This window comes from Protomyctophum parallelum (genome assembly GCF_964188405.1).
Source record: "Protomyctophum parallelum genome assembly, chromosome: 18".
NCBI classification, from domain to species: domain Eukaryota; kingdom Metazoa; phylum Chordata; class Actinopteri; order Myctophiformes; family Myctophidae; genus Protomyctophum; species Protomyctophum parallelum.
The window spans coordinates 22,395,047-22,421,775 of record NC_139716.1 but is presented as its reverse complement, the minus strand read 5'-3'; the positions used below and the strand labels follow the sequence as shown (position 1 = coordinate 22,421,775).

The window sequence follows — 26,729 nt, the reverse complement described above, 5'->3', positions numbered from 1 at the left end:
TATTCAGAGTTTGGTTCCTGCAGGAATAGCCAGAAAGTTCAGTGCATAGAGGTTCCACAATTATAACAGCTGTAAAAGTGTTCCCCTAGGCCCTACAATACAATATGTATACAGGTGGTTCACTATACAGTAGGTGAACTAGTAATGTCTTAAGACCGTATCATATTGCCAACACAACATGTCGGTGTCCACTTAATAGCTTTGTTTGTAATTATTATCCCCATTAGATGTTTTCAACTATTCTTCCTGCATGCAGATCATACACAAACAAACTGCAACATATCCACATAACTAGAAATGAATCACTACTTTGTCTCTTGTTATCACTGCTGCTGAGATCTTGGGTTATAAGATCAGCATCACTGCACTGGCTTCCGGTTGTTTTTAGGATTGATTTTAAAATGATTTTACTTGTCTATAAAGCTCTCAATGGTCTCGCACCTTCCTACCTACATGACTGCCTGCTTAAATATGTCCTAAACCGCCCGCTAAGGTCTTCCACTGCTGGCCTGCTCGCTTTGCCTAAAAAAATGGCAACTAAGAAATACGGGGAAGCAGCTTTTTGCTTCTACGGGCCGTCGGCATGGAACAAGCTCCGACTGTACCTTCGTCAGGCAGCCTCTGTAGACATTTTTAAAGCTCAGCTCAAGACCCACTTCTACAACATTGCTTTTAATTGATCTTTTATTTTTTATTTCTCACTGTATTGCATTACTGCTTGTTTTTTAATGTCGTTGCCTTGCTTTTATTTTATTCTCCATTGTTCTGTAAAGCACTTTGAGTTGCATTTCATGTCATGAAAGGTGCTATACAAATAAAGTTTTATTATTATTATTATTACTAGTGGGGCTATCAGGCTAATGCTGCCCTTATGCATCCTCCCTGCAAAGTGCCTGCAGTGCAGATCAGATCTGCTAACTCCTTTACAAGGGATATATAATATCTGGGTAATTCATTAAGCTTTTCTTGGCAAAGTTTGTGCTTTATGAGGCCTCGGTCAGTGATCATGCCACGCAGTCAAGGTCATCCTCAGGGTACCTGTTCCGAGGTAACAGAGCAGAGCGGACGGCCCGGGGAGCACTTATTGTCGCACACTGCGATTATACACCACACAATGCCGTTTGCCAGGAAGCAGTCCATGAATTATTTCATTTAAGTAGACGGTGACATCTGAAGGATACGACGCCGTTTGCGTCTCTGCCAGCTGCACACTTTCAAACACCATGTCGGACACAGGTTAAACAATAAACAAGCACTGACAATCGGTCAATATATTCATTGCTTTGTTTAAAGGTTAGGACAACAATACCTTACTGTGCTGTGTTATAATGTACTACACCGCACCATGATGACTGGATGTTGCTTCACACACACACACACACACACACACACACACACACACACACACACACACACACACACACACACACACACACACACACACACACACACACACACACACACACACACACACACACACACACACACACACACACACACACACACAGGTTACAGTACCTGTGTACAGCTGCTGCTTCTTTACATGTAGTTTCTCAACGCTTTTATTGCATACCAAACTGACCCAACACTGAGCGTAGATACCATGAAAAGGCAAAATGCTTGATATTTTTTGTAGCATGCTATATTTAATAATGTAAGCAGCTTTGTTAAATTATTCTAAAACAAACCCAACAAGCTGTGATTTCTTCTCCTTTGAACACAAGCTGGGTGGGGAATTCTGTAAGGTTAAATGGCCATATGTCGCAGTGCTTGCCGCTATATCTGTGATATACTGTAGCTTGGCTGATATTTGGCACAATGCCCACATTTGAGTTCCAGTTGTTTTAGCAGAATGAAATATGCTCGTGTAGAATATCAGCCCAGAGAATGTTTTTGAAAAGTTTGAATTTTGAGTCGTTGAGTGTGTGTCTATATCAATAATGTTAGGCTGGAATCGAGTGAGTGTACAGTACATGCAGTATACTTTTGTTTGTCATACTGCTCCCTGCTATAAACATTTCCCTTTTGATTAACAGCTTTTCAACTTATATTTGGAGCAGCCAAGCAATTTAACATAACTGGTATTGGCTAAATCTTTAGTTGAGCCATCACAATGTTGTAATATCCAGCAGGACTGGTGGTGGCGGTCTCCTCCTTTCAACGAGGTGACTGCAATATCATGCATCCTAAGCGTATGCAAAGTGTACCCCATCTCCCTTCAACAGCAGGCACGTGCACACATGGACATCAAGGGGGGCTTCAGTGCCTGCCCTTTTACCCGTCTGTAAAACAACTGCCCTCTCCAGACCACGAATGCAGCATTTACTATGGTGAAAGAAATGCAAATGCCCTCCTCTCCTTTCCATGCCATATACCCGAGAATTGCTTTTTTCTGAACTCTCCTGATCGCCGCATCTCCAGTAGCCAACCAGTGCTGGGTCGCTCCCGGAAAATAGCTGTTCTACAAGCTCTCAATGCATCGCAGCGCGACGTGTTGAGAGCTTGTAGATCGGCTATTTTCTTCCAAAAGTGCCCTCTTACGGAATTTCAGCCCCTGCCTCTCTAACACTCTCTGCACGTCCCTGTTCAACAGCGACCACTCACAGCCACATGGGCGAATACCATTAAATGCCCTGCTAACATCCACCCACCCACCCATCAACACACAACCCAACGTCCAACCAACCACCGCCAACTCTCTCTCTATCTCCTCCCAATGCTCGTTTTCCCCCTTCTCTCAACATTTATTTATTTTTCTCGTTCACTATCGCTTAGATGCAGCGTGCACAGGGAAAAAGAGCGCATTGATCTGCCAAAGTGAGCAGCCATTTCACGGGGCAAGTCTGCACCGGCGCCTCTGTCCCTGAATGGGAATTGTTCATTTCACGTGGCCGCCTTGCCTATGGCAGAACTGCAGGAAGACCCTACTGAGGGGAGGGGAGGGGAGGAGAGAGGAGAGAGGAGAGAGGAGAGAGGAGAGAGGAGAGGAGAGGAGAGGAGAGGAGAGGAGAGGAGAGCCTTGGTCAGGGTTTGGTATGAGGAAGATAAGACCTATAGCTGCTCTAGCTGGCTGCACACACACACACACACACACACACACACACGCACGCACGTAAATGTGCAGATGTAAATACGCAGATGCAAATACACCTGCGACCACACACGCAAATGCGCGTAGCCAGACACGCACATGCATGCACATGGTCTGTCTCCCTCCTATGCATGCACACACACACACACACACACACACCCTAAGCCTGGGCTTCTCTCCGCATTATGTGAGACCCTAATAATAATAATAATAATAACTTTGGCATTCCGGTGAGTCAGCCCTTCTTTCCTCAGGCAAGGATAAAAGCTAAACATGGTGCCTTTATTGAGTTTGAAATCACTAACTGTATAGAACTCCCAGGACGGCGGTTCAGCTCTGTTCCCGAGCACGCCGTGTGTCCAGGAGACATTATTATTATTATTATTGTGTTCAAAGCAGTCGTTTGATGGGCAAATAAAACAGCCTGGTAAACTATTTATGATTTGTGCGACCCGACCAACCACCACGTGCTCAACCACATGGTCCGTGCGTGGCCTGCTGCTGTGATTGGTGCGGCTGAAACCTAAATTGCTCGCATCAACGGCAATTTGTTAACGTGTATGCGTGTCTTCGATTTCCCCCAATTGTTCATTGCGCAGCGCAAACAACGGCACACTTTTGTGTGTACTGTAGGTACACAGTTTAAAGGACCTATAACATAAAATTCAACTTTTTCAATTTCTTTTGTGTTTCTGGGGCTCCCATATGTGTTTTCTGTCCCCACAAATAACCAATTTTTAACAATCAGGCTTTCATGTCATATGGGTGTTTTAATGGAAATTGCTCTCAGGAACAGCTCGACTGATTTTGGCCTCATCGTGATGTCATCAATGTCACCCTACTTTGTATAATTCCTCCTCTTCTTCAGTCTTCAGTTCCAAATTTGCATTTCCACTTGTTTACAATGTCCACCATTGTTGATTTTCCAAGCTGGCATGGAATGGAAACAAGCCTGGTTTTATCTAGCATCAGTATTATAATTACTCAAATATTAAATAATCTGCGTATCAGCACCCCCACCACCTCAGGACATTGTGGTACTGCAGCTAAAACTGCTTTCAAAGTCCAGAAAGAAATGACAAGGCCTGGTTATATCAGAGTGGTGATTGAGGCTCAAACCATTAGAAATAACTTTGAGGGACATAGACAATATGATTATTAAATATTAAAAGCAGTTTTAAAATGCATGTTATTTGCCCTTTAAACACACAGACTACATTAAAATTGGCTTAATTATTTTCTTGCCATCTACGTTCATATATATATAATGTCAGGGACTTCAGTGTCTCTAAACAGTAGGTCAGGTCGGCGGTGCGACCGCTGTGTAGGTGTGAGGTATGCGTAGCAGTTTTACATTTTTATACCAGACCCCCTCCTCTCACTCATCCCCCTGAACCCCCCCCCCCCTCCAACTCACCATCCCATCCTTCAAGTGTCTGAAACACACTTCCTCCAATGAGTCCATTCCACCACTCCATCCTTCACATGTTCCAATGTTCATTTCTCCCTATCTCTCCTCCCTATCTCTCCCCCCGTCTCTCTGCCTATCTCTCTGCTGGCTCTCCTTGCTCGGTGACAGGCTCATCACACTCTATCAATCAGGCTTCTGGGTTGCAGCTGGCCGGCGCCGAGCGTCACGAGCAGTCCTAGTCTGGCCCCATCAGTGTCGGTCAGTCTCCTCCACTCTCTCAGTCACTTTAAAATCGTTTGGGGTTGCCAGATATAGTCTGTTTCCCCTTCTTACAGGTCAAGAAGATGGCAGTGGATTGAGTTTGGGTGTGTGTGTGCGTGTGTGTGTGTGTGTGTGTGTGTGTGTGTGTGTGTGTGTGTGTGGGGGGGTGTTGGGGGGTGCTGGCTTCTAGGTCACTGTTTTAACATTCAAAACAGTTCCAGGTTTTGGCCTTCACGCACTATTATACTTAGCAGGTGTGCTTAATGTAATCTGCTGATAGTTGGATAAACGATCGGAGACATTTGAACCTGGTATAAAATCAAGCCACGTCTGCATCATCCCATGAGATCACACAGAAAAATAAAGTGAATGAAAACGGGGTTCATGTGCGATAGTTGGAAACACGACAGCAAGTCTTACCTGCACCAAACGTCATGCTGCGGTTGTCGTCTCAGGAAAGAGAACTGCAGGGGGGAGGGGGGGGGGGGGACACAGGGAGACAAGATAAGGAAGAATACTTTGATCAGCCTGGCATTGACTGGCAGAGCATTCCTTGCTATAGCTGGCTTGCCATTTCTCTGTAAAACATAAATTTCCGTCTAATTACTACTTCTGGACAGCTTTTAAGAGCATTTGTTTAAATCATACAGTAGAAACTGTAGTCTAAGTGAAGCTTGATTAAGTACGGGGTGTTTCTTGGATCCCAATTAGGTCCGTTGCTGTGATCGTTTTGCAACGGCAATGTTCTTTTACTGATTAAATTAACCGTACAGTGTGTATTATGTAAATATTAAAATGGTGCATTAAACACTTGGTATTCTGTTAAAAAAAAAGCCTCTTGTTGGAGGAACAGAAAATTGTGAGACCAAATTACTTATCTGCAATTATCGATTGGCTTGGTGAACTATAATGAAAACAAGTGTAATTACATTCTCCTTAAAGCACCACGACAAATTAGACTGAGTTATCCTTTAAATAATACAAAAAAAATGCATTTAATTCACAGGGAAGATTTTCTCAGGCTATTTTCTTGCCAAATGCATTAACAGATGCTGCTGTGCTCATGCAAGCCTGTGGACTAATATACTTGTACATGATTAGCTTATTGAACCAACAGTGAGAAATGTGCTTCGGGTTGCTGCAACAAAATGAGTTGGGGGGGGGGGGGGGGGGGGGGGGATAAACTTTTCGGTTTATTTCTCTCTCTCTCTCTCTCTCGCTTGCCACTAAATTGGAGTGAGCTTTAATTTGACTCATTATCTTTTAAGGCGTTATTGTTGGCTTTTATTGCCATCAAATGAGATGATAACCAACAGTGATTATGACTGTCATGATTAGAATGCAGTACTCATTTAATTTCATTCAGAGAGTCCCGTTTTAGTGTTTACATTAGTGTTTCATGGTGAGGGTGGGCCTCGCATCACATAAAACCTTGTGTGCAAGTGGAAGCTGGATAAATTCCACTATACTGTCTACAATCATGAATGTCCACTGGAGGAACGAAGTCAACTTGAACGCTCCAAATAAGATCCTCAGAGATAGAAGCATGAAATATGATCCGTCATGGGTGGGTCGTAAAAGGCAAACGACAATAAATGAAGGGCTAACGAGGGTGTGGTCGTTCCTAGGCTCCTTGAATCCTGATTGAAACAGCCGTGCCGGTTGCTTGGTTCCTGTTATCTGTGTCCTCTCCATACACCCTGTTCATATTAATGAAGCCGCAAATTAAAATGTAGAACAGGGGGAATATTAGGGCGGCTGCCATTTTGATGTGGTGCGGAATACTCAATTAGGCTCGCATTTGGCCCCCGTAATTATCACATTATTGCTAAGATACTCTGAAGTGTTCAGAGGCGATGCATGCTTTGACAGAGTCTGTCCAACGCCATAACAGTGGCAGAGGCTGAGCAGCACAGCAACAGCAGCGACGTAACAGGGCAACAACTGGCGGTGGGGGTTAGTCCTGGGGGTGGGGGGGGGGGGGGGGGGGACTAAGTGAGAAAGTGACAAGAACGCTATAGTGTGGATGCCTGTCTCTCTCTGCAGTAGCCATATTTCATTACACAGCACTGAAGCTTAGGAGGCAATCAAGCATATTTAGCCATCCCCATCTCGGCCCCCGAAGCAATTATTACTCCCCAGTTTTTTACTGTGCTTTGCCATGGGGAAAATGAAGCGCCGTGCTTATCAGCTCAATGCATACACAAGTGACTGAGGCGGAGGGCAAGGAAGGTATGTAAAGCGTGATTTGCACTCCAGTTGCATGCCGGTGTCGCACACTGAAAATAGCCGATCTGTAAGCTCACGATGCGTCGTGCAGTGACATGTTGTGAGCTGGTAGAGTGGGCTTTGGTTGTGCCTGTGCGAGGCACGCACACGCAGACAAAAGCGCATGCACATGCAGACAAAAGCGCACGCACGCACACAGCGCACACACACACACGCAGCAAATGCCTGTGTTTACATTTTGGGAGAGGCACTATACACTTATTTAAGTGTCGTGACCTGGCCCGGCCTGAGACAATAGGTTACCTTTTGGAAATTAGTTTGGCAACATCAGCACATTTAGGGGCACCGGGCCAGAGAGAGGGGAGATGGAGATATAACCGTAAACATGTCAACCAAAATGCATTGTTATTTGCATTCATATTGGAAAGGGCCAAATTGATGCAGGGTCAAACAAGGAAGGTGAGGGTTTATGACCTGTGCATAGCTCCGCTGTCAGCATCTCTGATATATCGCACTGGCTGGTCCTGTCAGGCTTTGTGCCTGATGATGTTATCATCGCTGCAGATCGATGAAAATGAATGATCGTTCCGTTCCCCCCCAAAGGCAAATAGAATGCATAAATTATAATGCAAACTACTAGTGATTCAGTGAATGGAAAGCCATTGGCCATTTTAAGATCATTTCACTAAGTGATTATATTAGACAAAAAGGAACGGGGGGCGATATACGCTCAGCGACATTGTCTGCAGAGAGGCATTCTGTGCCGGGGGAACACAAAACAAGCTTCCTTTCAAAGTCTACGTTGATTATAGCAAGAGACCTTTTGTTCATCCGGAGCATTATTAAGCCATTTTGACCTGAGATCAGATTAAAAAAATCTACATCCTGACAGTTTTCTGAAAACCTCATGTTTCTATGTCAGTGCTTCTCAAACATTTTCATGTCAAGGACCCCCAAGATTATATGTAATTGGCCGCCAACCCCCATCTGAAAATATGTTGTTCCAGGGACCCTCCCAGAAGCAAAGATTTGAGTTAAAAACGTAAATATTCAAAGATTTGCACCACATTTTTACGATTTTTCAAAAATAGCAGACCCACAAGCTCGTAGCTTGTAGATGTGCTATTTTTCAATACCTAAAGTGTCACATAATGCTTCACACACCATAAGGGGTTCCCGCCCAAAATGGATTAAAGCAATATGTAACAAAGACTATAGCTGTGGAAAGACATAACCCATGGTACGGGGGAGGGAAAAAACGGCTTGTTTTACTATTCTGTGGATTTTAAGTGGCAGAGACGCCACCAACACAACACCATTAGTACCCATCTGGGTGGGGACTTTGGTGATTTTGGTACGAGTGCCCCGGCCATTTGCAGATGCTCTTGGTTTCTGGGCACCGTCCCCAAACCCATAAATCACCACCCCGCTACCACTCCCATGCCCATTGGCTGTCATAATAATCAGCATTATGCTCCCTCAATGGGGCTGATTTACAAGTCTGGACATGGCACCAGTTTCACACACACCAGGGGTAAACATGGAGCTGTCGCCCAGCATCTTTCTCCCAACTGCATTTACACAAACATTAATGGCCGAGGAGGGGGAGAGAGAGAGAGAGAGAGAGAGAGAGAGAGAGAGAGAGAGAGAGAGAGACAGACAGACAGACAGACAGACAGACAGACAGAGAGAGAGAGAGACAGAGAGACAGAGAGACAGAGAGAGACAGAGAGAGACAGAGAGAGAGAGAGAGAGAGAGAGAGTCAGAGAGACAGAGAGAGAGAGAGAGAGAGAGAGAGAGATTATTCACACGAATTTCCGTTCGCGTTTTTTCGCCCCTGTAATTTATATACTAACAAGCGGACAGTAATTGATAATGGAATAATTGAAGAGAGTGAGTGAGAAAGTGATAATGGCAATTTAAACAGCAATTCAACCTTCGTTCTTCTTCTTAACCTTATTTCATTTAGAACCTTCAAGTTCTTATTAGCCTATAGTTTAGTTTCTCCATGACTCTAATGCAGTTTACACTCAAATAAGGTACTATCTATCTTTGTTCATGGGCTTACTTGGCTGCCTGGTAGTAGAGTATGTTAATACAATATAAATAACAGTGGCGTGCACAGACATTTAGAGAGGCAGGTGCTCAAGTGAAAAAGGGCACCTTGTGTAGCGCTTGGAACCGCATAAATAATATATTAGAAGCTTTTTTATATCAAGAATTGATCAATGTCAATGTCAGTGTTACGGATGTCGGGGCGCGGGTCTGCTATTATGTCTGTTTGTCTGTGCGTGCGCCCTGTTTGTCGTCTATGCAGATCCGTCCTGCGCAGCCAGTGGTGGGGAGCGTTCCCTACGCTCCACCCTCGGCCGCCTACTCCCATCCTGCGCGTCCAACCAGCGCCTCCACCCTGTCTCGCCTGATAGCATAAAGCCCAACTGAAGACTGCGTTCCAGGCCGATGTCAGACTGTCATTTGTGTTCCTAGAGTAGGGAAGTGACAGCGCGCCCTCCGTGCAGGGAAGAGAGTTCATTCAACCTAGAATTCAAATTCTATATATTAAGAAACCTCGTAAAGAGAGTTATCAAGTGCTATACTTAAAGTCCTAAGTGCTTTCATATAACTGTGAATCACGAGCAGGTAGTATTCTCTATATTAGTATTCTCACTGTATCACTATAGCTAGTTAGGCAGGCACCTTTCCCCTGTACATTTGTTTGATGGTAGGCATAAGAATAGAGTAGTCAGTTAGCGTTTTCTTTTGTTACCAGACAGATAGTCAGTATTGGGAGGGGGTTTAGTATAGGGTGCAGTGTTAGGGTATTTTTGTTGCTTTCGTTCCTTTGAGGTCCTGCTCAGCCTGCTCACCTTGTTCACCAGTGTTATATATATGTATTTGTTTCTCGCTGTATGCCACCTAAAGTAAGGAATAAAACAACCTTTGGCATATTCCATCTTGCCTTCTTCCTCATAACCAACCTAGACTCAGTGAGTCGTAACAGTCAGTGACTGGATTCAAATCCTGAGCAGGACACAAAGGTTCCTAAACCCATTGGGTTGCCCTCCCCAAACTCCTGCCAGAATTATTTAAACTCTTTTCCACCTCTGTTGTTCTGTAAAGTCTGCTCAACCCTCCCATACCCATGCATACATACGCCACTGTGTTATGGTAGTTTTTAACAGCGCAAGATGGCACCTAACTGCCCACCAGCTGCCTGGTCGTTACGACTACGAACTGTATCTGTGCAAAATGAATAAGGATAGAGTAAATAGTTGTGCCTGCTGGTACACTGAAACATCTAAATGAAACACACCAATCTCATAGCCTTCAGCTGTGTTTACCCATTTAAGAAATGTTAAAATGTCTGCAGTGGGTTTCTAAGGAGAGGTAGTGCCACAGGGGAGGAAGGGAGACGTCTTATATTTTAAAAACACAACAGGTTGCTATCATAATTCCCCTTGTTTATATTAGAGACAAGACGCATTTCTTTAATATTATCATTACAATTTTCAAATTGTGAGTGTTATTTATTTTTTCTTTACTGTGTGCCATTTGGTATTCGTTTCTATCCCATGGGTAGCCTCTGCACTATTATTATAATGCCGTTACCCGCCTGCGGTAATGGCAAGTCTCGTGATACATCAGGGGACTTTGATCATACTTGATCAGCCTCGGGACAAAACCTGGCCCCTTCCTCAACTCTCACCCATTCCACAATATTACATTAGCCCACAACCCACATTCACCCACGGATTGCGCTTCCTAAGTGATAGGCCACATAAATCTGTTTTTATATACACACACACAATAACGGTTATATGTGGCTTTCAACCCTCCTGCTGATAGCTGCCATTTCTTATCACGGCGGTTGAATACGGCAGCATTATGAAGGCACTTTGGGCCCGGCGTCTAAATGGAAGGCAACCGGAGAGAGAATGAATTTACGTTTAGATTACTTATGCAGGCTGGGAACTAGCCCACATCTTTGCTGTAAATTCTCCAAATAATGAATCTTTTTTTTTTCTCCTCCATTGGCAAAAAAATCCTATTCAGCCTTCATATTCATAAGACACTTCCTAAGTCAGTTACACATTTTCTTGCATGTCGCTTTATACTACTACTTTATATACTAGGCCTTCGAGCACTGGAAATGGGTTCACAGTTTATCAAACTTTTTTAATTTCAAAGAGCCCGATAACTTACGGATCCATTTGGTTCCATTTGTCCACTCAGAAGAGTTACAGACTTGTATAAAAGGCACTCCTCAAGGAACCACTTTGAGTTTAATGATAAATAATGTGTTCATGGTACAACATGCACATTTCCCTCCAAGGCACATAAAATATCACCTCCTCGCCGTCATGTCATGACACATGAATAGCGTAGCGTGCCTCACTCGGCCTCTCAAGAAATTGCAAGTGCAAATTCCCTGACATCCCTATTCATAGTGGTTATTAGCTGAGCCACAGAGCAATATCCTCTGTAGCCCCAGTTTTCCAAAAGGTGCCTTACCAGTTCCCTGTTCCGGTTCAGCGTCTCATATCTCCGTTCAGTTGTCAGGAAACACCATAGGAAAATGACACCTTTTGTGTGGGTTTCCCGCTCAAAGCATGCTGCTGAGCCAATCAAATGTGTCCCAGGCCAGTGATTTCAACCACAAGTCGGCACAGTTAATATACAGTTATAGATAAAAATACAATTCATTTCTTTTTTTGGTGGTTTTCGTTTTTAGCCACATTAACACAGTTGGAATGTTAAATAATGTTTTTATTCCATCAGAAAGTCGTTTTAGTGTCATTAAGTCGTTGTAATTGCGTAAACAAGTCACTATGTCTAATGTTTTAACCATTGAGTTAAGCAATGCTAACCAATGCTAATCAGAAAATCTGCTTTACTTTCAAAGTATGCAAATTCCGCTAAAATCCGCTTTTTTGTACACAATCGTTTTTGAAGATAATACTAGTCTTTTACTAACTGGCTAACAGAAATAGCAGAGAAAGAAGTATTAACCATCATATTTTGTAAAAAGTGTGTTTATTTTCGGTCCGCCTAAAGCTAATGTTCCAGATGGGGGCACTGGTGAATCAGAACAATGGAACATGTTGAAATGGCTTCCTTTTTCCAATAGCAGAAGAAGAACACAATGTAAACATTGAAAACATTGTAACATTATGTCACCATAACGTGGCTATTATTAGTTACTTTGGAATGTACCTGCCATGAAAATTAAGGTCATAATAACGCAGATCACATCGATATGTAATATAGCGCGATATGTACTTGTTCTAGCTACAGGATTGATATCAATATAATGCTAAAAAAGCTATTGCGGGGTTGCCAGGTTCTGAGAAATAAGCAACCCGGTATATGAAAACAAGCCCAAAATAAGCGAAAATAGACGATCTACAACAATACAAATCTTGTCCCTAGACCCTGGCATACATTATTTTCTGCAGACAAATAATAATAACAGGCTAATATAGCTATTTTATTTGTAGGCTACTCATCTGGAACATTTACATAGGCCTGATCTAATAAGGGTCCACTTGGTTACCAACTCTCCATAATCAACTACACTTTAAAAACAAGCCCAAATAATCAACTACACTTTATTTTTGTCAAATACATTTTTAGTAACAGGTTATAAATTATTATAAAATTGGTACAGTAGGCCTATGCATTATTTTTCTTTAGAAACAAGGCCAACTAATTATAATAAGCAGACATGGCAACACTGCTGGTTGAATAATGGAGGAATTAAGGGAAAACAGCGCCCCCTAAAGTCACTGATCACTGCTGAAATCTTTGAAGGGGGAATTCTCCAATTTGACATTGGTTCAACAAGTTTCAAATGGTCATATCTTCTTCATTTCCCCCCCAATTTCAATGAGCAATACATCATATGAAAGGTGTGCAGTTTCATAATATGTAAAGAACTGAAAAATGACCATGGCCCCCTTGTATATTAAACCACTGGCACTGGTCACAAATGAAGCTACAGCATGGAACAATGAACTGGATCAGGAAATTATAGGTATGCTACTGTAGCTTCTAGAACTCCTGGGACTACAGACGAGCACAGAGCCTATTCAAAACTAATACATGGCCCACCAGAGGGTTCTGAAAACACCTAGACATATTTTGCATAGCTAAGCAAGCCTCTAGGTGGCCTCTTAGTATGAATAATATCAAAAACACATGTGTTTAATGCCGGTGAGGTGTGATGGAAGCACTAGAGATAAGAATGATCGGCTTGCTACAGTAGGTAGGAAACAAATGAAATAGACCTCAAAAGATGAGAGCCAACCAGGGGGTCAGTCAGACAGATATTTTGTGAAGCCACTAAGGAAATCGTAGTTCATATAATGGCCTGTTGTGGCGCTGTCATTGCTTCGCTGTCAACTTCACCTAGACTGTATTACCTTAATAAACATGGTCATGAATACTTTCTGCTTCCAGTCACTAGTTTAAAGTCTCATTTCTAATGTCATAATATTCTTTTTGGAAAATGATGGTCCCATTCATTAAAAAAATTACCATAAAGTCGCGTATGTTCTGAGGGGCGTGGCTACCATTACAGTCTATGATCGGGATTCCCCTCCCACTCGAGTCAAAATAAAAACCAACGGAGAAGAAGGGGGGAAGTCCCGCCTCATTGTCTGGGCCAGCCAATGGCCAGCTGGGCCAAAACGGAGCCAGCCAATGGCCAGCTGGGCCAAAACGGATCTAGAAAGATGGCGACTTACAGTGCAGGAATAACAGGCTTCATTTTACGTCCATGTTAGACCCGGGGAACGCTTTGTCCATATTTTTTACAATCTATGGAGCCAACCGGAGCGGCATTGTTGTTTTATAGAACATGAGGCGCGCAAAGACACACAAACGGCATGGTTTCACAGGAGGAGAGAGTCAGAGGTCCCGACGGGACCGCGAGAGCATCTCTAGACGGATGCCATTGTGACGGCACGAGAACCGTCGGACGGAGAGAGATGACGTTGCCGCGTAGGTAAGAGGAGGAAGTGGGATTCAAAGACGCTCCCTCGAACTCCCAACCGTTCCCAGCGCCAGAGACACGGGCCACTGCACGGACAGATGGCGAGGCGTTTGCGTGTGCCCGTGCCTGTGTGTGTGTGTGTGTGTGTGTGTGTGTTGTGTGTTGTGTGGGCGGTAACGCCACTTGGCTTGGTACACAGAGGGGGAGAGATGAAGGGAGAGAGAGTCATCGCAGGAGTAAATTAATAAAAACAAATGCCGTAGTTGGTGTGTGTGTGTGTGTGTGTGTGTGTGTGTGTGTGTGTGCACGAGCACGTACACAATGGGACTTCCTCAGGAAGGCATTCATCTTGCATGTGCTCCTTTTTGCATGACCAAATAAGCTGTGTACTTCATTACAGCGGTAAATAAAAGTTAATTCTTGCTGTCACTTCCCGTTCGCGCCCCTCTTACCGCTGTGCAGAGGATGAGAGAGAGAGAGAGAGAGAGAGAGAGAGGGAGAGGGGGGGGAGTGTGTGGCTAATGGAACGGCAGAGAGAGAGAAAGATAAAGAGAGAGAGGGGGAGAGAGAGAGGGAGAGAGAGAGAGAGAGAGAGAGAGAGAGAGAGAGAGAGAGAGAGAGGGGAGTGTGTGGCTAATGGAACGGCAGAGAGAGAGAAAGATAAAGAGAGAGAGGGGGAGAGAGAGAGAGAGAGAGAGAGAGAGAGCGTGAGAGGCTCCTGTTAAAGAATACTGCGAGGACAGACTGCCATCTGCCGGCTATAGGGATGCCTTTGAGCTCCTGTGCTTTGTCGCTGTCGGGTGGAAACCTTGTATGTCCGACATTGTTATTTTTCAGGAAATGGAAAAAGGATAATCCGTGTTATTATTTAGTCACAAACTCTTCCTAAATGATTTCTGATTGTTTCACCTCCCACACTCACTTTCACTTTAAATAATTATTTTGGCAAAAATAGCCGGTCCTTGTTATCTCTGAAGATGTATTTGTGTGTGTGTATGTATGCATGTGTATATAAATGTAGTGTGCTGTGCATGCATGCTTCTTTAGAGTGTAATGTCACTTGTTTTGCTTTTACACTTAAAATAAAATGAACTGAGAGAAATCTGTCTTGTAATGTGGAACAAATTGCCTGTAAATGATCTAATAATGGCAATAAACAAGTTAATATATATCTTTTTTTAAATAGCCGGTCTATACAAGCTCAGAATGAGTGAGTTTGTAGATCGGGCAATTTTTGCGCACCACTGTTCTACGACAAAGTGGGGCATTTGTTCAGGGAAAAGGAATACAAACATTAAAAGATGACATATGGAGATATGAGATTTCCGCTTGACAATGACATCTTGTCATGCGTCTCTTTGATCGTCTATTCCCCAACGTGCAGTGCTGCATCTTCCATTTACATTCTCCTCCTCTCGTGTTTGAATGTAACTACATACAGGTGTAGCTAAATAAATAGCCTACAATGAATCAGGGTTGTTAAAAGGTTAACAACCCCGATTCACAGTTTCAAAGATTTTCTGCAACATAATCTGCCTTTAAATGTATTTGTTCAGAGGAGTAGGTTAGAAGCGGAAATATATATCGTTGCTGTCGGGCAGAAACCTTGTATGTCTATTTAATTCATAACTTACTTTACTGTCATACTGTCTGATACTACAGTGTCATGCAAAAGTAGGAAAAATATCACATCTGCAAGCTCAAAAAGTGTCACATTTTGAGTTTGTAGGTCTGCTATTTATTTAATCTGACTCGTGCATAGTAACAGTTTTGAACATAGTTATGAGGTTATGGTTTTCTTCTTTAAAAAAACAACAGAACAGTGTTGATTTTGTCGACTAAAACTATGACGAAAAATATTCGTCAACTACCTATTTTCACTGACGAAAACTAAATGGAAACTAAATGAAAACTAAGCTATGATGACTAACACAAAGACATTGTCAATTACGTCAACAAATAAAAACTAGACTAAAATGTTAAACAGACTAGTGGACAAGAGATCCAGTCATATAAGTCCTTTTACACTTGGTTGCATGCTGAAAATAGCCGATCTACAAGATCAAGAGCTTGTAGATCGGCTATTTTCATCTAGTGTAAAAACAGTCAATATGACGATGGCATCAACGCCCACCAAAACGCATTTTAGTCGACTAAATTAACTGTCGACTAATACTAGACTAACACTAAAACATTCCGGGTGACTAAAATGTGACTAAAACTAAATGCAAACTATTCAAGAGACTATGACTAAACCTAAAATAGAAATTTGCTGCCAAAAACAACAGTGCAACAGAAACAGACACTGGTGATGATACAGTGAGTCTATTAGGCCCAGTTGATTTGTGAGGGTGAAATGGAGAGGAACACCACCATCTTGTGGCGGTATCACAAAACAGACCACATGTCTAATAATGAACAACCGGGAACATTTGGTTTCACTTGGAAGTGACAATCGTTGGGGTTAGTAATAGATTGATTTTTTAATCAGTTTTTTTTATTTTTATATAATTGGATTAGTTGTGAAATTATTTTCAATTAAATGATAATAACACTCACGGTAATTATGCAGACAATGGCAGCAAATGCTTACACAATGATGTGACGAGGGAATCTACCTAATTACTCGGAGTCATGTCCATGACTGTCCTATTTTATAGCTGCTACTGTGTGTGTGTGTGTGTGTGTGTGCGCGTGTGCATGTGTGCGTGTGTGCATGTGCGCGTGCGTGTGGGCACATGTGTACAATGACTGTCATTGTACACATGTCTGTCTCCATCCGTACTGTACCTGCCCATGCTGATACAGTGTTTGTGTTCACATTGGTACATGTTTGTAAGTGTATATCTGGGCAAGTAATACTGTGTGTGCGTGTGCTTGTGTGCGTGCGTGCGTGCGTGTGCGTTTGATCTAACATGCACTACAGAGCCTTTTTACCTGTCACACAGCTAATGAGCAGCCCAGCCGGTCTGCATGCAGTTAGCAGTCATGAAATATGCACCAGACTTAAATACCTCATCCATACCGCCCAGAGACACATCCCCACGTCCCATTACACCGACACACTGGCGTATACAGTATCTCTACCGCCTACACGCAGGGGATGAAATGAACTCAGCACGCAGGTTTCTTAATAAACATAGTAATAGAGCGTCGCAGTCCCGCCCCCTACCAGGGCCCAGGAAATGATTCCCCGTTCATTTTCCTCATAGACATTTCAAAAAGTATTTATTTATAGACCTTTTAAGCGTCGTACAAAGCCAACTCGAGTTGTGAGAAATCATGACAGTAAACAGGCAAACGAAGAAGAAGAAGAAAAAAACGGCAGGTTACAACACTTTTTTTGTTGTTTTTCTTCTTTGTAATTATTTGTTAAATAATAATAAAAATATTGTGTTTGTTGTCATGATTTGTCACGACTCGAGTTGCCTTTGGCTTAAAAGGTCTTAAATAAAAACGTTTGGAAATGTCTATGGGAAAAATGCATTGGGAATTATTTCCGGGGCCTGCTGTCGTCATGAAAGGGGGCGGGGCTGCGACGCTCTATAGCGATGCATTTTGTCTGTTGGAAACCTTGCATCATGTGACAAAACGGCACCTAATTTAGCCACAAACGGTTGATGTTTTTCATTGGGGAAAATATTGATTATAACCCAGGGGTTCTCAACCCGTGGGTCGCGACCCCTCGGGGGAGTCGCCAAATTATTTTGGGGGGGGTCCCCAAATTATATATAAAAAGAAAAATGCAACTGAATGGCTGGAAAAATGGAAATTTAGAGTTTACATAGTATGTGGTGCATGCATAAACTTTCCTTAATGATTACATCTGGTTTCAGTATTCATTTATGATATATTTTCTCTATTATTAAAGGTGTAGTGAAATGCGAAATACGTTTTTCACATGTTTACACCATATCTGTGGTCATACCTAACAATGGATGCCAAAAATATATAAAAATTCTCATTTGTGTGTGTTTATATCAAAAGTCCATAAAATAAAAAATTTTATTACTTCCTTAAAACGGAAACGTGCTGCGTGATGACGTGTAGAGCTACACAAGTTCACCCATTTGATTCCCATTGATGCATGTCCTCCAAACACAGCTGCTACTGATAACAGAAATCCTCCGTTTTTAATCCAATTCAAGGTGACATCCAGACAGTGTATTACTCATTTTCAACTTAATCATCACGCTAAAATATGTATATAGGTTGTGTAGGCCTACAGGTTAGAAAAAGATCCCCTGGCTTTTCTGGCGTCTCTCAGTCACATTGTAAACAAACCACTCTGCATACGGGTGGACCTGGCTATGCCCCATAGCCTGGAGGGATGTGACGCTCTGATTGGTTCAGAAACGTAGATCCTGCTGTCTGAGGCTGAAACTTCAAAATAAAATGCCATTTCACTACACCTTTAAGGTTATTTTTGCAGTCAGTTTGTATTGGTGGTAGGGATGGGGGTGGGGCGGGGGTCGCGAGACATGGCCAAAAACGTTGAGAACCCCTGATATAACCAACACGCACATTTAACAACAGCAGATCTACAACCTCACAATGTGTTGTGAGCAGTTTGTGTGACACTGTAGTGTGACAAAAGTAGGGCATTAATTAACAAAAAATAGATAAAAGGAAACAAGGTTTCTGCCTGACAGCAACGATACAGTATGTCTACTGCGCTGCGTGCTGTTCCTCCTCCACAGAGTACATAACATGCATTTTGCATGGAATTCTCTTAATAAACCTAAACCTAAAACAGAGTAACAGCAATGGATTTGCATTCATTAAAGGGGGAATGCGATGAATAGCACCAGGAGCACGACTGTGTAGGCGATCAGAGATCCGCCCACCGATGATACGTCTGGTGACATACCAAATTAAATGTTGGTTTTGGCAATGATTTGGGGGCCCACTTTGCAATGCTCTCGTGGGCCCACAGCTTGAGAACCAGTGATTTAGCTGATTTATACCGTGGCCCACGTTTCAGTCTCTGAAGCCACCTGTTATTTTGTCATAGCAGGGGTTCACCCGGGGGGAAACGAACGCTCGTTTGTGTCTGACATGAAACAGATTTGATCCATTTTTACGAAGCCGTATCTGTCTTTTTTCTGACAGTAGATTTTCAAAGGAAATGATGTCAGCAATCTGGGGATTACGCCTTTCTTTTTTTTTGCTAATCACCGAAAGACCAGGCGGGTTGTCTGAATCTGAATTTGACAATGCACTGTGCAGAAAGAGAGAGAGAGAGAGAGAGAGAGAGAGAGAGAGACCTTTCCCATTCTGATTCTTATTTTGATCTTCTATTATTTGCATTAGTATAATCAGATGTAATAACTATTAGCTTCACGCTCTGCTGCATTACATGGTTTATGGATTATGTACATTCTATAATAAAAGAAAAAGGGGAGAAACAAAAGATAAAGCTGAATGCAGAAGATTTGATTGTTTCAACACTAGACTCTAGTCATTCAGATATGTCCAGGTAAAAAAAAAAGAATACAATCAAAATATGAATGGCTAAAACAACAATGGCTTAATTGCACAGTTTACACTACTTTGGGAGGCCATTCATAAAATCATGCTGTACACAGCATGAAAAAACACTTGAGCTTAAAGGAGTTAAAGAGAGAGATAGAACAGGAATAAGCCACAAGAGTGGAAAACCGACTACGGCAGGAATGAGAGCGACTGGAGGTTACCCGGTGGAGCTTTATAGTAGGTGAGATGGGTTGAATGCACACACGTGTCATCATGAATATGCTGAATGTCAGGAGAAACATATCCCTCAGGTAGAATTATTTTCACATTACTTAACAGGTTCTCATTTGTCTTGATTAAAATGTTCTAGGTCAGTCCTTAATGAATGGTGATTAAACGGCATGGCTCTAAATTATGGCACTAAAACGGAGGGGGGGAGGTCCATTTTCATCAACTCTACATCTGACCTCAATCGCTTAGCTCTCCATATATGGAGCTGACCTGTTCTGATCCTTGCCCACCCGTCCTTCCTCTTCTATGTCTCCCTGTTGACTGATATCTGTCCCTTCAAACTCTAGATGGCCCCGCCCCAAAGTTATTAGTGCAGCCGTGACCGGTAGCTGGAAAAAAAAAATAGAGTTTTCAACAGGCCCTCATCAAACCCTTTACACTCAAGGCACGCTCCATATATGGCCAGACCTCATCAATACCTGTACACTCAAGACACTGCCCCCGCTGCCACCCTTAGATATCCATATATGGAGCTGACCTGTTGTGACATTTCATGTTGAACTGACCTCATCAAACCCTATACACTCAAGATACACTCCATATATGGCCAGTACAGAATTCATTCCATATGTTGATCTGACACCCCCCCCCCCCCATGACAAAGCGCCAGCACTCGCCCAGCAGTCTGCCGTCACCCCAGGATACGTGAACGCGCCCTCGCCCTCAGGGCGTCTTACGGGTGTGTATTAATTTGATCCAGTGGTTGTTCAATTGAAGTTCAGTAGTTCAATCATTGCCATTATCTAATGGTCCAAACAAGGTGAAATACATCTGATTTGCCTTGTAGGCTAGCCTGGGTTTCATAATTTATTATCTTGCCGAGTTGTTTTTGTTTGTTTATTTTCCATTGCAGGATAATAAAAAAAAATCCACAGTTTTGTTTATTCAAGATTCAGTAAATCAAATAATGACAGTATAGGGTAATCAATATGGTCTACATTATTATCATTATCATTATTAAATATCACCGCATACAGTGGTCAGTAAACAAGTATGCAAATAAAACTAGTAAGGTCCTAATATAATTGAGTAAACTTCACCCAGCCAATGGGTGAAACGATTAATGTGGTGATATATATTGAGCGTTCAGGGGGGAGCAGTTTCTCATGGACACCTCATCACAAAAACAGGGCCGCCCATGGGTAATTGAAGATAGAACAAAGGTTGGTTTAACTTAGTTACAATCCATAGAAAAGGATGTTACAATAACAAGAAAGTAAACATAAACACATTTAGACCGTTTATCTCTGAAGCCAGGAATGCATGCAGGTCTCTGTAGTTTTGTAGTATTTGTCGGTACTTTTCCCGATTCAATTCTGTGAAGGTTCTCAGAAATACCTCAGGGTGTCTTTCATAAAACTACCTTAGATTTTAGTCTTATATGGAGGGAAGAACTGCCCTGCTGTATGTGATGCATACTTTCATGTTATGAAAGTTATGAAGGTCAATGGTACAGCAGCTCAAAGCATGCCCTACTTACCCAGAACTGAGGCTGCTCGGTCGGGTTCACGCAGGTGCCACCATGCTGCCCAATGCCCTCGCCAACACGCCAGTCAAACGTATGCCCCCTTTGTCCCCACCTAGAACACAAAGAGAAGCCAGGAGATTACCGTTAGGCACCGATCACACCGGCCCCCTTGTGTTTGTGCCAGGGCGCCTGCAGCTGAAAATAATTATATATTATGTACTACTTGAAAACAGATAAACGCACAAGATCATTTCAGTTTTTTCCCCTCTGTCCAGCTGTATGATGTTGTTACAAACAGTAGTTAAGAAAACACGGTGAACAGTGAACACTCAGGCAAAGAGATTGCTTTAGAGACAAACTGAAAGTGAGTGGCAGGTGCGTATCTGGTTGCCTGGCAACATCAAGGCAGAAGGCGGTGCAAGCTGCTCTGCTTTGTAGACTACACAAAAAAGGCAGCCACACATGCATCAGTCTGCAAATACAAATAAAATAGTGTGCAGTGTGACTGACCCCTTAAACAATCAGAGAGAGAGAGAGAGAGAGCGAGAGAGAGAGAGAGAGATAACTTGTAGATCTGCTATTTTAGAATAGCCAAGTGGATGAAGTGGTTCAAATTATTGTGATGCTATATTAACTTTTTTGTTGGGGACCCCTGGAATCGTCCCCAATGACCGCTAGGGGGTCCCCAGACTCCACTTTGAAAACCAATGATACAGTACAGTAAATTCGATCACATGTTGGAGTGATGCGCTGTAATGTCTATGTGGCTTGCTTATATATATATATATATATATATATATATACACACACATACACATACATACAAATACACACACACCGATATATATATATATATATATATATATATATATATATATATATATATATATATATAAGATATATTATATATATGTATGTGTTAGATATATATATATATATATAGTTAGCTAGAACGTGTTTTAGCTGTTCTAGCAGGTCTCCCCATCTCCAGCAGGGCTGAAGAACACGGCACGCTGTGCCTGACTGGCACGTTAAGTCACGTGACCTTCATAAAGTAAGCGTCCCCTTGAGCAGCATAATAAATCATAGTGGTCCTGCTTGGCAAAGCACCACAACACATGCCTGCCTGTGCTCCTGTACACACTCCAACATACACATTGCAGACATATCGCGCACGCACAGACAGAACATGCCTCAAAATGCATCAAATAGAACATTCGAAATGGCTCAAATAGTGCTGCTATTTTTTTGCCAAACATATCCTAACATAACATAACATTACTATGTGTATATATGTATATATATATATATATATATATATATATATATAATTATATATTATGATTATTATTATTTTTTTAGCTCTGGCAGATTCGTCTGGTTTCCAGGCTAACTATTTATTACCAACTGTCGGAAGAAGCCTTCGGAAATGTCTTTGGCCTCAAATCTACAGCAACGAACTGTTCAAATAATAATTATATGGACAGGCAGGTTTCTCAGCAGTGAGGTTTGGTTAATGTGATGTCGGCTTCATCAGCGGCACATTTAATTTGGTGAACTGCAGTGCATGACACTACTACTCTCTGGGTAATGTTGGTATTATAAATGTATTCCTATACAGTAGCATTGTTCGCATCCATAATTCATAGCTCTCCTCTCCTACACAATTCTCCTACGCAAACCACATAATGACAGCACATGTAGTTTGTGATTCATGATATAACACATCTGCATTTCAGTTTCTTAGTTTAGTTGTCCAAGTTGATTTTACACATCTTAGTTTAAGATTTGTGCAGTACTTTCCTTCTGAGGACCAGACGTTTTGGTAGTGAACAGACCTAGGCTGACCGACTGACATAACGATGCTTCTATGACATAACGATGCTTCTATGCAACTTACTGCATATTTCATTGTGTGTGCTGCCATGTTACTGTGACATCTGTGTGATCTTTAACCAGAGAGATCTAACCTGAAATTAGGGCAAAGATGGGGAAAATGCATGCATTGCACACATAACTGATGGCAAAAGGCATGCATCCATGCCAATGTCCATTCCAGTACTTTTAGAAAGTTTCTCTATACTCCCAATCTGTACTTAACTGTTCTCTTTTCCCTTGACCGAGCCACATTTGTAACTGTCGCCTCAAATTGAAGTCACCCTGGCACCTGAGCCCCACCTCCCCTCGACAAGATTTCACAGAAGCGAATGCCATGGGGGACATGGGGCATTATGCGAGCAAAATGCCCTGTTAAGCATCATTGCCTTCCCAGCATCTACGACGCCCACCCATCTGACACAGTCGGGCATTTGTTCTCAACGTGACAGGAAGAAGTACGGTGTAGGGAGGGGCGCCATCTCCCCCGGGGGAAGCCACCGGGTGAGCAAAGTGTTGTACAAGAGGTGGAAAAGGCCCACACACTACCTTGTAGCAGCCCGTTTGACAAGTTCATTGGAGATTCTATGGACATGTGTAAGAGAAGAGGAAGCCTCTGCTTACAAGGACTGCCAGGCTAAGAGAGAAAACAATGACTTTGGGGCTTTGCTGCTCTCCACATGGGCGTATGTATATACACTGTAGTCTGTGCAGACTTGTCTATACCGGCACAGTTGGGCTGATGGATGTATGTATGTAGCAATATGCATATAGTACTTTAAAAAACTGAATGTAATTTCCTATGCTGCTGGTTTTTGTATTGTATTGTCCTTCTTGTTTTTGTATCTATGGTTGTCTGTATATGTTGAGTATGAACCAAGACAAATTCCTATCAACTTGGTGGCAAATAAATTATTGAATCTTGAATCTTGTATCTTAAACCTAATATAATAACCATGACGTCAATCAAGATGACCAAATTTGTGTTGTCTTTTTCTTTGTCTAAATTATACAAACCCTGTGTTTGTCCTGTCTCTCTCTCCTGTCTCTCTCTTCCCCCTTAGACTGAGCTCTGATCTGACGTCACACACAAGAGAAACTGTTGGTTAACAATGCCAATTTGCTGTCCAATTGTCCAAATGTCCATATGTGGGACATGCAGTATGATGAGAATGTCAGGCATGTCTATATATATAGGCATAACCCAGAATCAGAGAATCTTAACAGTTTTACGACCGCTAATTGTTTAATCCAGTGTTCCACCGCGCGTAAAACGCTATACCCGACATTTGTTTAATGCGTTTAATTTGCTGTTTTAAAATAATTAAAAAGAAACAGCGGATTTAACCGGGACCTGATGACGAGGCCGTTGCGTTATGATGACGAAACCGGAAATCAAGTCATCACCTGGGCTGCTAGGGCTTCTGGGGAATTGAGTTCAATTGAGCTCAATGTAAGTGAACGTGGGGTTTGTTTGGACTACAATGCCTCATGGAGGCGGATACTGTAACGCATTGTAATGGCCACTGGTACTGATGATCAAAACATGCCGACTGCAAATACTTCAGTGTATGCTCTAAAGGTAATAAAACAATCTCTAAAGGTAATAAAACAATCTCTAAAGGTAATAAAACAATCTCGGCAGCGTAGAATATTTTATTAAATAGGGGGTAACGCGTTTTATGGAGTCAAACTGTTAATTTAATAGAAATTGACAATGTCTAACGACAAGCAACATTTAGCTGATATACAGAAAGCATATTATATTCCTTGTGACCATTTGAGATACAGGGCCAGGCAATGGCATCTTTGCATGATATGAGGAATAAATAAATTAAGAGTGCACTGTCTTGTCTGTCACATCACGTCTGAGACATTTCTGTGGCTACTAAGGTGGGGAGGACTTTTTTAGCATTAGATTACATTACAGTATTACATTAATAAAAAACGCCCACTCATAGAACAGCAGAAGTTTTGATTAATTGTTAACTCTTTAATTGATTTTTTTTTCCTTATAATTTTTATCCCATGAATTTGCAACCCATTTTTTTCATCTAGTGTCAATTATCTAATGTAATCCTGGGCGCTACACTTCCTCTGCCAACCTGGGGTTGGGGCAGCGGACTGACCTCATGCTTCCTTCTATGTATGAGGAGTCCAAGCTGATTCTTTTCACCTGACAGGGGTGAGTTTCCCCGGCCGGACGTAGCGCGTGGAAGGAACACATTATGGAACACATTATTCCGACCAGTTCTTTCCCCTCCATCAGCTGCCCCGGCTAATAATTATTATTACTAGTTATTATTACTATTATTACTAGTAGTACAAATTAGTAGTAAGGTTGAAATCTCTTTTTTGCAAGTAGAAATATGTCGGTCTTGCCATGGTTAGAAAACAATGTCAAGGCAGGTTAGCTCCATTGAGCTTTATGGATAGTAACTCTAACACTCTAGCCACAATGTTTCCTGGCCTAAATTATGAAGTTGATTTCCTGCCTTTTCTCTGATGGTCCTGCATATTATCTTTGTGATTTGGGTTACTGTTTAAATGTGTCAATATAAATATTTACTTTATACTTTTCCCTTTGTTTTCCCATTAATTGTCTTTTACTTTTCACTTGGTGCTGGTCACTTTGGGTGTTTTGTTATTTTTATAATTAGTTTTTTGATTTATTGAACATCTTATGATGTGTAATCAACATGATATTTATACAATGAAATAATGTAACTAAAATGAAATAATTTATATGCCAATAAAATAATAACGATGTAATGACACATTGGATCACACCCACCACCTGGTTGTACTTAAGGGTGACTAATCAGCCAAGCTGGCAGATAGACCCTGACGAAGACCTTTTGGTCGAAACGCGTAGGTCCTGTTATTTATTTGCCTTGCTCATCATCAAATAAACTATTACATTTTTCAGCAAAGACGGAGTGCCTTGGATTCTTTTCTTTTCAAGTCTGCAATTTACACTTTGACAAGCAGTACAACTTGGAGGAAGGATACCTTTTGTCTATAAGGTTAGCTTCATTGGTTAGAGCATGGTGCTGATAACGCTAAGGTTGCGGGTTCGATCCCCGTACTGGCCATGGAATGCTTTACAGTTCCATTGTGTTTGTATTGCAGCATATAAACATAGTCTAAATTGAACTCAGAGTCCCGTAATTTGGTTCTATTTGTACAGTACACTCTCCAGTTACAGACCCGTAAGGGTCAATTTGGACCCCTGGTGGACTCCGGAACCGGTGTTGAGAACCAGTGCTATATAGTTGCCAGCATACAGTACTGAACGGAGGATGATTTCATTCACCCATCATATGTGACCTCTGTAGGGTATAATGGCACAATTAACATGTACATTAAATATTATGTTGCTAGTTAAAATAAATGGAAAATCAAATGCCAATTACCACCAGTAAGCTGCCAGACAGTGTAAACTTTATGTCATGTCATGTTAGTCACATGTGAACAGGTCACTCCGGTGATGAATGGTTCAGTGTGTCTCTGCTCGCATCTACGACAGAGTTTTCAGTGTAGTGTTTTATTTATTTATTTTTTATCATTTTTATCCCACGATTTTGTAACCCATTTTTCACCCATGTGTCAATTATCAAATGTGATCCTGGG

At 42.1% G+C, this 26,729-nt stretch overlaps 1 protein-coding gene across 20 annotated transcripts in view; it reads right to left on the bottom strand.

The window, feature by feature from the left end:
* Nucleotides 1-26,729, bottom strand: part of LOC310875778 (receptor-type tyrosine-protein phosphatase delta) — a 337,144-nt gene that overhangs the window by 307,138 nt on the left and 3,277 nt on the right. For all 20 annotated transcript variants that reach the window (XM_083789123.1, XM_083789126.1, XM_083789140.1 and 17 more), the window contains exons 2-3: nucleotides 21,234-21,333; nucleotides 5,184-5,227 (exon numbers count right to left, since the gene is read on the bottom strand). The gene's annotated coding sequence lies outside the window, so the exon portion shown is untranslated. The remainder of the gene's footprint in view (nucleotides 1-5,183; nucleotides 5,228-21,233; nucleotides 21,334-26,729) is intronic.